Source organism: Mus musculus, chromosome 17 (assembly GCF_000001635.26).
Source record: "Mus musculus strain C57BL/6J chromosome 17, GRCm38.p6 C57BL/6J".
Lineage (NCBI taxonomy): Eukaryota > Metazoa > Chordata > Mammalia > Rodentia > Muridae > Mus > Mus musculus.
Window position 1 is genome coordinate 48,078,889 of NC_000083.6, and position 12,032 is coordinate 48,090,920.

The following is a 12,032-nucleotide window of genomic DNA, read 5'->3' on the forward strand; positions in this document are numbered from 1 at the left end:
AGTAATATGAATGCCCATTGTAAATTTACTAATGCGTTTGCGATTGTACGAGGGATAGTTATATCATGTTAGGCGTATTTACAACCTTGTTATTGTTTCATGTGAACATGAGATATTATTTGTGTCAAGTTGACAAGGGGTGGATTGTAGTGGCTATTCCTGGTTGTCAACTTGACAATATTTGGAATGAACTACAATCCGGAATTGGAAGGCTCACCAGTGACCCTTATCTGGAGGCTTGGAGATCCTTATCTGGATCTTGGTTTGAAGATCTTGAGCCATAGTGGCTATGGATTCCAGAAGATTGAATCTCCGAGTTAAGGAACACACCTTTAATCTGGGCTATGCCTTTCATCTGGGATTAAAGGTGTGGTGGAACACACCTTTAATCTGGGCTACACCTTTTGCTGGAGACAATATAAGGACATTGGAAGAAGGGAGTCTAGCTCTTGCTCTTGCTCCTTCGCCTGCTTGCTGCGTGAGACTGAGTAACTGCTAGATCCTTGGACTTCCATTCACAGCTGCGACTGAACCATTGTTGGGAATTGGGCTGCCGACTGTAAGTCATCAATAAATTCCTTTACTATTTAGAAATTATCCATAAGTTCTGTGACTCTAGAGAACCCTGACTAATACAGGTAGTGTAGACTATCAAAAACCAAACTTATATCTCTTCATTGGCTTTCATCTGTGACTCTAGAATGGGGTAACTAATACCTTACTCTGTAAAATAAAGGAATATGCTCTAGGGCCAGCAAGATGGCTCAGTGGGTAAAGGGGCTTGCTGTCAAGTCTGATGACTGAGTTCACTCCCCAGGACATACAAGGTAGAAGGAGAGAACCAACTCTGTAAGTTGTCTTCTGGTGTTTATGTGTGCACTGTGACATCCATATACCACCCTTGTTCACAATAAAGAAACAAAAATGGAATAAAAAAAAGTTGAAGGAGGCAGCAGAGATTGCTCAGTGGTTAAAGAGTGCCCGCTCTTCCAGATGACCTGTTTGCTTCCAAGAATCCACATCTGGGCTCACTGTAACTCCACCTCTAAGGGATCTGACACCCTCTTCTGACCTCTGAGGGCATCAGGAATGCACTCGGAACACAGACATCCATGCAGGTGAAACATCCAATCTATGCACATAAAATAAAATAAAATAAACCTAATAAAATAAAAGTGTTTCAACTGAGGAAGGATAGGAAGACGGGCAAAGTTCTGGGAACACAAGAACAGAGAGAGCGTCTCACTCCAGAGTCCACGTGCAGCTTCTCTGGTGTGACTTCTCTCTGGACTCACTAGAGAAGCAAGGATTCCAGCAGAGTTAGCATTTTCTTACAGCCCCTCTCCCTCCCCAGTTCCCAACCCTGGAAACAGTACAGGGCAAGATCACATCTTAAAGCTCTTCTGCAGCCCTAGTGGCTTCCAGTTTCACCTTATCAGATTATAATTCCTTCTACGGTAGCTCTACAGCCACTTTATAATCTCGCTTATCAAAGAGAGAGACAATAGGGGGGTAAAGTGTTGCTTAGCAACCCTTTGAGTTGTAACCTGAGCCACCAACATGGTATACATGGCTAATGTTGAGATAATTATGAATCTCCCCTGGGAAGTCCCCACACATGTTCTTGGTGCATTTTACTTTTGTTCTTGAGTCTTTCTAACTGTAATGAAGTCTCAGCTCTGCTTCAAGCTGTCTAATTCTGAAATCCTTTTCTGCTTCAAAGCTGCAAGTCCTGAGAAAACTTGGAGTCTAAGGTCATGAAAGATATGTGTCAGGTATCTTCCTCTGGTCACTCTCGAGACCTTAGTGAGACAGGATCTATTGCGGTTGGAATGAGAATCACCCGCCCCCTCAGGCTCACACATTTGAATGCTTGGTTCCCTATTGCTGGAACTGTTAGGGGAAGAATAGGAGGTGTGGCCTTGTGGAGGGTGGGTGTGTCACTGGGTGTAGGCTTTCAGGTTTTAAAAGGCCAAACCATTCCCAGTTTTCTCTCTCTGGCTTGTGCTTGTAGACCAAGATGTAAAGTTCTCTGCCACTGCTCCAGCACCATGCCTGCCTGCCTGCCTGCTGCTATGCTCACCCCCATAGTGGCTATGGACTCTATCCCTCTGAAACTATGAGGTTTTAAAAGTTGATAGGTACAGCCTTTGTTTCCTGAAGGGAATCAGACGGTCCTGTATATTGGAGTGTGGGTGGGATGGGGCATAGCTTATAGTCTTGGACTGTGAGGATTCCTGTGCATTTGGAGAGTGACACCACCCCTGAAAGGTCCTAGACTTGAAGCTGGAGTGTAGAGGCTGAAAATGGCTTTCCTCTATTCTGAAGAGCGACACCAACCACACTCTAATCCCTGTGGAAGAGACATCTTGTTGGGTACTGTGTCTGTTCCTCCATCACAGGCCAACAGATAACTGATAACTGCCAGCCACGTGGCTAGTCTCCTCAGCGAAGTCCGAGCGGAACTGAGGTGCTGAGCCTTGGTGTATGTGAGGCCAGCCAGGAAGAGGGTGCTGTGCGGTGCTGCGGGGTGAAGACAGACAGGGCTAAAGCACAATGACCTCCTGTCCTCTGCAAACCTTGTGGAGATGCAGTCTCCTGGGAGGGGAAACGTTGCACCCTGGGGGGATCTGATAAGATTCAGGGAATAAAGAAATGTACAGACATAGTAAGTAAATAGGTCTTGCAAGTCCCTCCTTCCCCCCCAAAAAATCCTGAAAATTAGAAGATCTTCAAGGCTCCTCACCAAGGTTATCTGAGCTTCAGAAATCGATGGGGAGAGGAGACTGTAGTCTGACCAGCTTCTCCTAACCAGCCTGAGTTGTCCAGGGAGCTCCAGGGACCCTGCTTTCATGAGCAGTGCTGTTTGCCCTTGCCCTTGTCCATGCTCCTGGGAGTAAGCTCAGTTAACCCACTGCTTTGCTAAAACCACCTTTAATTAGAATTACCTCTCTGATCCGGCAATACCATGCCCTGGGCAAACAGGTGTTTGGTCACATCTCACTGGGAAACGTTCCGCCATACTGTCTCCTTGCTGGCTCCACACACACCAAGGCTTTGGAACAAGTGTCCCAAACTGAGTTCACACACTCTAAGCTGAAGAAACGATGGAACTGACTGGCAGAAATACAGCCGTGTTTTCCTGGGCCTTGACCAGGAATCTAGCGTTTCTTTCCGTGCGGAATGTGGACAACCAGCTGCAGAGACACTCTCGGGGCGGGAGACATTGTTGGCAGTGGGAATCATGTGTATTTCCGTATCGCGTTCCGCTGTTGCAGATATCTCAAAATATCATTACATTCATCACTACTTGGAAATTACGGCAGTTATTAGACCTGCCACTAGATTGCACATAATTGTAGTCTTCCTGTTGACAGACAGCCACGTAAAGCAACTGGCCCAGGCTGAGCCCAGGAGACATACAGCTAGGAGAGTGGGACACACATGGGCTGACATTAGTGAGCCAGACATCCCACGTGCTCTCCTGTAGTCCTGGCCTTGATTGTTGACCAATGACTATGATTGGCTTCCGCTCTACGTCCAGGCTTCCAGTGAGGTGAGTCCTTTCCACCAAGGTTGGCAGAATTTCTCTGGTACAAACCCGGTGAACTGGGACTTTAACACATTTAACACACACACCCATGTTCATCCACCATGTAAGGCAGTCATGCAATTGACAGACAGAGGCAGTCCCTGCGACACTAATGGGTAAGTGTCGGGAAGACCTTCTATATTGGCAATGGAGGTTTCTTCATTGGACCCAGGTTTTTTGTCTAGGAAAGCCCCACTTATCTTCCACGGCCCCTGCTTAGCCTTCTGGGATAGGTTCTAGGTTAGGTCTCTTCTCTCTTAAAGGTTTATTCTGTAGCACACTCACTAGCACACTGGACTTTTAAAACTTTGCAAAATTGTGATTCCAAGATGATTTTTTTTTTTTGGATACATGGTTTTATGTAGTCCAGGCAGGCCTCCAGTTTGATATCCAGCTAAGTATGGTCTTGAACTACTGATTCTTCGCCTCTACTTCTCAAGTGCTAGGATTATAGGTGCCACCCACTATACCCAGCAAAAATTCTTAATTTTCCTCAATATCAAGAGGCTCCCAGGCCCAAAGCATAGTAGCACAGTCAGTCTTGACACTGGTATATCTTCAAAAATTAATTTAACTTTAATTCACTTTTATTTATTTATTTTAATTTATTTTATGGGTATGGGTACCCACATGCCCAGAAGAGGTGTTGAATCCCTTGGAATTGAAGTTACAGGTAGTGTGTGAGCAACATATGGGGCTAGGAATTGAACCCAGGTCCTTTGCAAGAACAGCCAGGGCTCTTAACTGATGAGGAATCTCTCCAGGCTCTTATTTATTTGCTAGATTATTTTATTTATTTATTTATTTATTTATTTATTTATTTATTTATTGGTTTTTGAGATAAAGTTTCTCTGTATAGAAACCTTGGCTGTCCTGGAACTCACTCTGTAGACCAGGCTGGGCTCAAACTCAGAGATCCACCTGCCTCTGCCTCCCAAGTGCTGGGATCACAGGAGTGTGCCACCACTGCCTGACTCCTTAATTTGATTTTTTTTAAAAAACATTGATTGATTGACTGATTGATTGGTTTTGAGTGTGTGTGTGGTGTGTGTGTGTGTATGTGTGTGTGGTGTGTGTGTGTGTGTGTGTGTGTGTGGTGTGTAGTGTGTGTGTGTGTGTGGTGTGTGTGGTGTGTGTGTGTGTGGTGTGTGGTGTGTGGTGTGTGGTGTGTGGTGTGTGGTGTGTGGTGTGTGGTGTGTGGTGTGTGGTGTGTGGTGTGTGTGTGTGTGATGTGTGTGTGTGTGTGTGTGTGTGTGTGTGTGAGATGGGTAGCTATTAGAGGACAAACTTGTGGGAGATGGTTCTCTCCGTCCACTTTAAGGATCCCAGGGATTGAACTCAGATCATCAAGCTGATCAGCAATACCTTTGACCTGCCAAAGCCATTCCACTGGCCCCCCCTTCTCCCATCAAATGGTGTGAACACAGCCATAGAAACCTTCAAAGATTCAAGATAAGAGAAGTAGACCCCATCTCTTTTGTTTGTTTCATTGGTTTGGTTTGCTGTTTGTTTGTTTGTTTGTTTCTGAAACAGGATTTCTCTGTGTCATCCTGGCTATCCTAGAACTTACTCTGTACACCAGGCTGGTCTTGAACCCACAGAGATCTGTCTGACCCTGCTTCCTGAGTGCTGAGATTAATGGCATGTGCCACCACCACCTGGCTTAAGTTATTTATTTTGTGGTGGGGCAGGGCACACAGCCACAGAGCACTTGTGGAGATCAGGAGGCAGCTTATGGGAGTTGGGTCTCTTATCCTGTGGGTCCTGGAGCTTGAACTCGGGTCCGGCTTAGTGGCCTGTGCTTTTACTTGTGGGCCACCTCACTACAGATGCCACCTCTTAATGAGGAAATGACTAAATTCTAGATGTGTAGATGTCTTATGACACCATGTGTGCGTGTGGTCCCTGCTGAAGCAAGAGGAGGGTGCTGGATTCATGTGGGTGCTGGGACAGTAGCCAGTTCTTGTAATTACAGAGCCACCTCTCCCCGTCTGTGATGCCTCTTGTGAAGGAAGGGAAAGACCATGAGACCGAGGATCCGGCAGAACACAGATACTCTGGGCATGAGAGGTGAGGTTGGAGAAGTGGAACAGAGAAGGACTGTAGAGTCAGGGATGTCTAGATGAGCATTGAAGCCACAAGGTCCAATGGTATCCCTGTCATGGATTGAGTAGTGATGTCCCCTCCAAAACTCCAGCTTCCCAGGACCCTGAGAATGTGAGTGGAATGGGAAGTAGGGGTTGGAATCAAGGTGAAATCATGGATTAGGAAGTTCCCTAATCTCACAGTTGGACTCTTTATAAGAAGAAAGAATCAGGACTGAAAAGACGGCTCAGTGCTTGAGTTATTGTTGCTCTTTCAGAGAGCCAGAGTTTGACTAACAGTACTCACAGTGAGCAGCTCACAATACCTGTAGCTCCAGCGCCAGGGGACCTGGAACTCTCTTCTGACCTCTGTGTGTGCACCTGTGCCCAAGTACACACACACACACACACACACACACACACACACACACACGTAATTAAACATAATATATAGCTTATTTATTTATTATAATATGTAATGATATTATAATAGCATAAATAAATTTTATTTATTGTTTGTTTACAAATGAAGATATGGTGACCCATATCTTTAATTCCAGCACTTGGGGGGCAGAGACAGGTGGATCTCTGTGAGTTCCTGGCCAGCTTGGTCTAGACATAGGGAATTCCAGGAGAGCTAGGGTTAAATAGACTTTGTTTCAAAACAAAACAAAACAAAAATAGAGGGGGGGGGAGGAGAAGTGGATGGATGAATGAATGAATGTGGACATACAGAGGGAAGAGAGCCATGTAGACAGAGGCAGGAGGAGGACCAAGCTGACTCAGATGAGAGAAAAGCAAGCACAGTTGGCAGCTACCAGCGGCTAGAAGAGTAAGTCAGGAAGCCTCCTAAAGTTCCACAAGGGATGTGGAACTATGATGTTCTAACTTCTGGCCTCCAGATGTGTGAGGGAAGAAGTAAATAAATCATTATAAATAAAATAAATCTCTTCTTTTCAGCCACTGGATCTGTAGCTACAGAAAATGAACATACCCACTGAAGGTGTCCTGTGGAGAGGCAGCAGAAGGACACCAAGGACACAGCCCTGGGGGATGCCATCCTTCTGATATCAGGCTGGAAGGTCCAGCCAAGGGGGCAGGATGAGGCTGGAAAGCGGGATGCTCAGAGGCCTGTGGCAACCATGGGCATCAAGAAAAGAACAACGAGAGATGCTTGGAGGCTGGAATGGGTTTCTGGACTTGGCCCCGTGGAGGAGGTGACTTGGATTAGGCCAGCTTCGGAGGAACAACTGGCAGAAGTCAGAGTGAGCCACTGAGAGATGGCTCAGAGGTGAAGAGCACTGGCTGCTCTCACAGAGGATCGAAATTCAGGTCCCAGCACCCACGTGGCAACACACAACTATGTGTAACTGCAGTTCCTGGTGATCTGGACACATATAAGCAAAATATTCACACACACACACACACACACACACACACACACACACACACACACACACACTAAATATTGAGGGACTGGAGAGATGGCTCCGTGGTCAAGAGCACTAACTGCTCTTCTAGAGGTCCTGAGTTCAATTCTCAGCAACCACATGGTGGCTCACAACTATCTGTAATGGGATCTGATGCCCTCTTCTGGCGTGTCTGAAGGCAGCTATGATGTACTCATATAAATAAAATGAATAAATATTAAAAATTAAAGAGTGAGGGGAACTGGACATGAGAGTATATAATTTAGCTTGTAATTTAGCTCTCAGGAGTTGGAGTCAGGAGAATCAGGAGTTCAAGGCCAGCCCTGCCCATGTAGTGAATTGCAGACCAGTCTGTGACATATGACACCCTGTCTCAATAAAAAGAAATAAAAGTAAGAAAGGAGCTGGGAGGTGGTGGTGCATGGCTTTAATCCCAGCACTTAGGAGGCAGAGGCAGGTGGATCTCTGTGAATTTGAGAACAGCCTGGACTATAGATCTAGTGTTAGGACAGCCAGAGCTACACAGTGAAACCCTGACTTGAAAAAAAAAAAAAAACCAATCAAACAAAAAAGTAAAAAGAAGGAAAGAGATGAGAGTGAGCGACAAACGCCACGATCAGTGTCGATGTTTATGTGTAATCCCAGATCTTGGGAGGTAGAGGCAGGAGGATCAGGAATTCAGGTCATCCTGGGCTACATAGGAAATTCCAGGCTATCCTAGGCTACATGAGATCCTGTCACAAAAATAAACAAAACCAAAACAAGAAGTCTGTGTTCTCTTTAGAATTCCAAATGACAGATGATTTGAATAAACGTTTGGTTTTCAGCAAAGTGCCTCTTGCTAGGATGGCCAGGCAACCAGTCCATTTAATAAAGCCTTTTACTAGGCCCAGTTCATTGACTCATGGTTGCTCCAATCTCCTGGAAACTGCAAACATTGGCGGGACTGTCAGTGGCAGGGTGGGTGGGGAGGTAGAAGATTATGTGAGAATTTATTGTACTTTTGGTCAACATTGTAAAACCCAAAACAACTCTAAAAAAAATTAGTTGACTAGGATTGGGGTAATTGCTGAGTGGTTAGAGCACTTGCTGTGTAAGCCTAGGACCCAAGTTTGGATCCCAGCATCCATGTATAGTCAAACGCAGCAGCAGGCATCTTCCTTCCTACGGGGATGTGTGAGGGCGAGACAGAAGGGTCCCCAGAGGCTTAGGGGCTAGTCAGCCTGGGTACACAGTGGCAACTCACAAAAGACTCTGTCTCAAACATGGTGGAAGGTGGAGGGGCACACCTGAGTCGCTCTGACCTCCACGTGTGTATGTGTGCACCAATATTTACACAAACGTGTGTAACATGCACATAGCTATGCACAAATACACACCATGCATAGATTTAAAAAGATAAAATTAAAACCCCTTCAAAGTTGGTTATCTGCCAGCAAACATGACCACAGCTCTATATGGTTGGGCTCAGTTTTTGGACTCAGACGTGGTGATCCCATTGTGCCTCCTTTCCCGGGAGATGGGCCCATTGTTTTGAGAGGCCAAATCTTTTAAGTTCGGACTCCATTTTAGAGAACCTGACCTACATTTGAACTCAGGTAAACTAACAAGCCAGTACCTAGCATTAGTTTCCAAGTTACCCCCCAACAAAAACCCGAGCCTAGCTCCAGTCTCTAGGTGAACCCCCAACAAGACCATTGTCTCCAGGTTATTCCCCCAACAAACCTGCACCCCCAGATTACAAGCCCACCCCCTGCCTAACGACCACCAATGCAGAGGGGAGCAGACATTAATTTTATGACATGACTCCCAGAACCAGCCAATTATGTTAAAGGCCACAGTAGCTTTCCAATTAGATGCTTGCACACTTACCCCCTGCTTGCTGCTTACTCTAAAGCCTTGCCCTGATAGATATCTGGGGCTCCTCCATCACCAAAACCATCCTGCACAATGGCGGTGTGCTGGGGGTGCCCGAGCTAGCTAGAATAGAATAAAGACCCTGCTGTGAGTTGCATCAGATCAGCTCCTGTCTGATTTTGGGGGATCATTAACACTTCCCTGGCACTACAGTTTACCTATGGGGTCCCTACACAGAGAGATGCCTGGAGTTCCCCCAGGTATAGGGAGACGTTCTTACTCTTTGTGGTCTTTGCCCATGTCCTACCCAGGTCTAGTGTGCTGGCTGCTCTCAGGATATATAGCTGCCAGTACTCTGATGACATTTTCACTCTATTGGTGTCTCTGTCACCTTGGGAGGTGGTCTATAAGGACCACAATCGATGGCTTCTATAGCCTTGGCCAAAGTCCTGAGGTGGCTGGGGAATGATGGCTGGGTTCACTTTTTTTTCTCTACATGGTTGATCACAGCTCTCTCCATATAAACAACTTTACACAGCTCTCCCTCCTGCTTCTGTGGTGGATTCTTCTCCACGCTATGAAGGTCTGGGATTGTGTTCAGCTTTCTAGGTCTGCAATCTCTCCAGGTTTGCCTGTCCATCTCTTCGTAAATAGTTCCTTTCCCCCAAATTCATGTCATTCAGAAGCTCAGAGTGAAAACCTGGGGAGAGTCTTGGCAGATGTTATTACCCTAGTAAAGACAAGATCGCACTGTTTTATTGTAGTCCTGATTCCCATGGCTGGGCATAAAGCCTGGTGGAAGAGCATCCAAGCACCATATGGTGGTGGGGTCAGAGGCTAGAGTAAAGCTCTGTCTTAGTTTCTTTTCCTGTTGCTGTGATAAAATATCCTGACGACAACACTTAAGGGTGAAAGGATTTGGCTCATAGGTCTGAATTCATCATTGTGGGGAAGTAAAAAAGGTGGGTACTTGAAACAGCTAGTCCATTACATCCAGAGTTAAGAGCAGAGTACAGTGCACACATACATGGTCTGACTAAGTTGGCTCTTTCCATTCTTTCATACTTCAGAAATCCCTTCCTAGGGAATGGTGCCACCCACTGTGGGTGGGTCTTCCCATCTTAATAGCACAGTTGAGAAAACCCTCAAGTGATACGGCCAGAAGCCTGCCTCCAAGGTAGTTCTGGATTGTGTCACATTAGTAATGAAAACAAACCATCATGGGCTAGAGAGACAGCTCAGTGGTTAAGTGTGCTTGCAGTGTCAGACAGGCCTATAACTCCAGCTCCAGGACCCATCCCTCTCTTCTAGCCTGCACCCTGGGCACCTGCATATATGTGACATACACTCCCACAAGCACACACATGTAAAATAAAATCCAAACTCATCATCATCACAAAGCACCAGCCAGAGAGTCTAGTATCCTTGGTTACCACCAGCAACTAGAGTAAAGGACTAAAAAAGGAATTCCCTCAGAGCCACAGGAGGCAAGCCAGTCCCACAGGCCATCAGCCTCTGACTTCCTGAGCTGTGAGAGGAACAGATTTAGGGTTAAAGCCATCTGTTTATGGTGATTCTGGGGTTACATCAGCCCTGTGCAATGAACACAACCAGTGTCAAGCTACAGTCTGTGCCTCCTGGCCAAATGCAGTTACTGGACTACCAGGAGAAGCAGGACCTTGTGGACTCCAGAGAGAAGTTAGGGAACCCAGCGATGTAACACAGGGGCCCTATGAACACACCCATCTGTGACATCACCTGTGACATCACAGCAGGGAGAGGGGCCCTTCACAACCTTTCCCACTTGGACTTTCAAGGACTCAGAAAGCTAGTGCTAGAGGTAGGGTCCTTGAAATGTCCAGCCTGTCCCTCGTGCCACCTCTTCTGACTTGCCCTCAGTCACATGTCAGTTCCCATCAAAGACTGTATGCACAAGTGAGGCTGAGCAGCTCTCCCTCTTGAGATGTTTGGAAGACATGTTGGAGGCATTTTACCCTCCAGCCTGAGGGAATAGGACATCTCTGCTCCAGCATCCTTCCTTCTCTGGAGACCCATTAGGACTGCTGCTGTTATGAATCACCCCCTCTCTCCTCCAAGCCTCCAAATTCTCTCAGTAGAGGAAACCAAGCCATCTACCTTGTTGTAGAATCGGCCCCTCTATTTTCATTGCAGAAAGAAGATCATGTCCTTGGGAAAGATGGAGAATGAGTTCGAAGTCAGGTTGGAATGTCCCATTTTGGGGAATTCTTTTTTCTTTCTCCCAGGCCTTCCTTTTTTCAACTATCTATCTATCTATCTATCTATCTATCTATCTATCTATCTATCTATCTATCTATCTATCTTTCATTCATTCATTCATTCTTTTGTTCACCCATTTTAAAAGGAAAGCCCGACTCTACAAGGGACTGAGATGGAAGACCCAGACCCAGGGCGACCCGCACTCCCACTCACCTGGGAATGAGCTCTGCCCCTCCACGGAGCAAGCTTCAAAGGTCTGCCTGTGTGGCTGCAGCTTGCGGACAAAAGCGGTCCTCCACCCCAGGCCGGATCCAGTCCCTCTTCTAGTCTCTCGGGGGCCGTCCAGCTTGCCATCAGAGAGGAAGACACTGGTTTCCAAGGAGACAGTCTTTCCAGCTCAGCTCTCCCACCACTCTCCGAAGGAAAAAGCTGAGGGCAAGTCCCAGCTGTTATCTTGGCGGGATCCGGTACCTCTGCGCCAGCTGGTGCCTATGAGCGTGTGGCCCAAGGGCTTTATTCATCCACTCCCCAAACCTTTGCCAGGGCAAGCTCTGAGCACCTTTATCCATGTTGAAGGGGTTCACATCCCTAGGGCAGTATCTCCGGTGACATCACTGGTGGAAGATAACAAGTCTTCTATGCCACCTTTACTAAAATGAACGTGCCTGCTCAATTAATTGCTATTTATCTGTGTCTACTGTAAACACGCAAAACTGTCCATTTTTAACTGAGAATATATTTTTATCCTCAATGTGAACCCAGTTGGGACTTCCAGAATACTGTATCCCAGTGTATCTTTCAAAATATATTTTTATTTTTATTTGTGCATGT

General features: G+C 46.4%; 3 long non-coding RNA genes across 3 annotated transcripts in view; 2 read left to right on the forward strand and 1 right to left on the reverse strand.

Moving 5' to 3' along the window:
* The window catches only part of Gm30068, an 18,669-nt gene extending 11,524 nt beyond the window's left edge, over positions 1-7,145 (forward strand). The window contains exons 2-3 of the long non-coding RNA XR_385622.1: positions 5,568-5,662; positions 6,637-7,145. This is a non-coding gene — a long non-coding RNA (predicted gene, 30068). The remainder of the gene's footprint in view (positions 1-5,567; positions 5,663-6,636) is intronic.
* Positions 1-11,490, reverse strand: part of A730006G06Rik (RIKEN cDNA A730006G06 gene) — a 25,590-nt gene extending 14,100 nt beyond the window's left edge. Inside the window, exon 1 of the long non-coding RNA NR_110485.1 lies at positions 11,415-11,490. This is a non-coding gene — a long non-coding RNA (RIKEN cDNA A730006G06 gene). The remainder of the gene's footprint in view (positions 1-11,414) is intronic.
* On the forward strand, positions 10,754-12,032 carry 1700067P10Rik (RIKEN cDNA 1700067P10 gene). Its single transcript, NR_160405.1, has 3 exons — positions 10,754-10,803; positions 11,136-11,183; positions 11,347-12,032. It is a non-coding gene; the product is annotated as an RIKEN cDNA 1700067P10 gene (long non-coding RNA).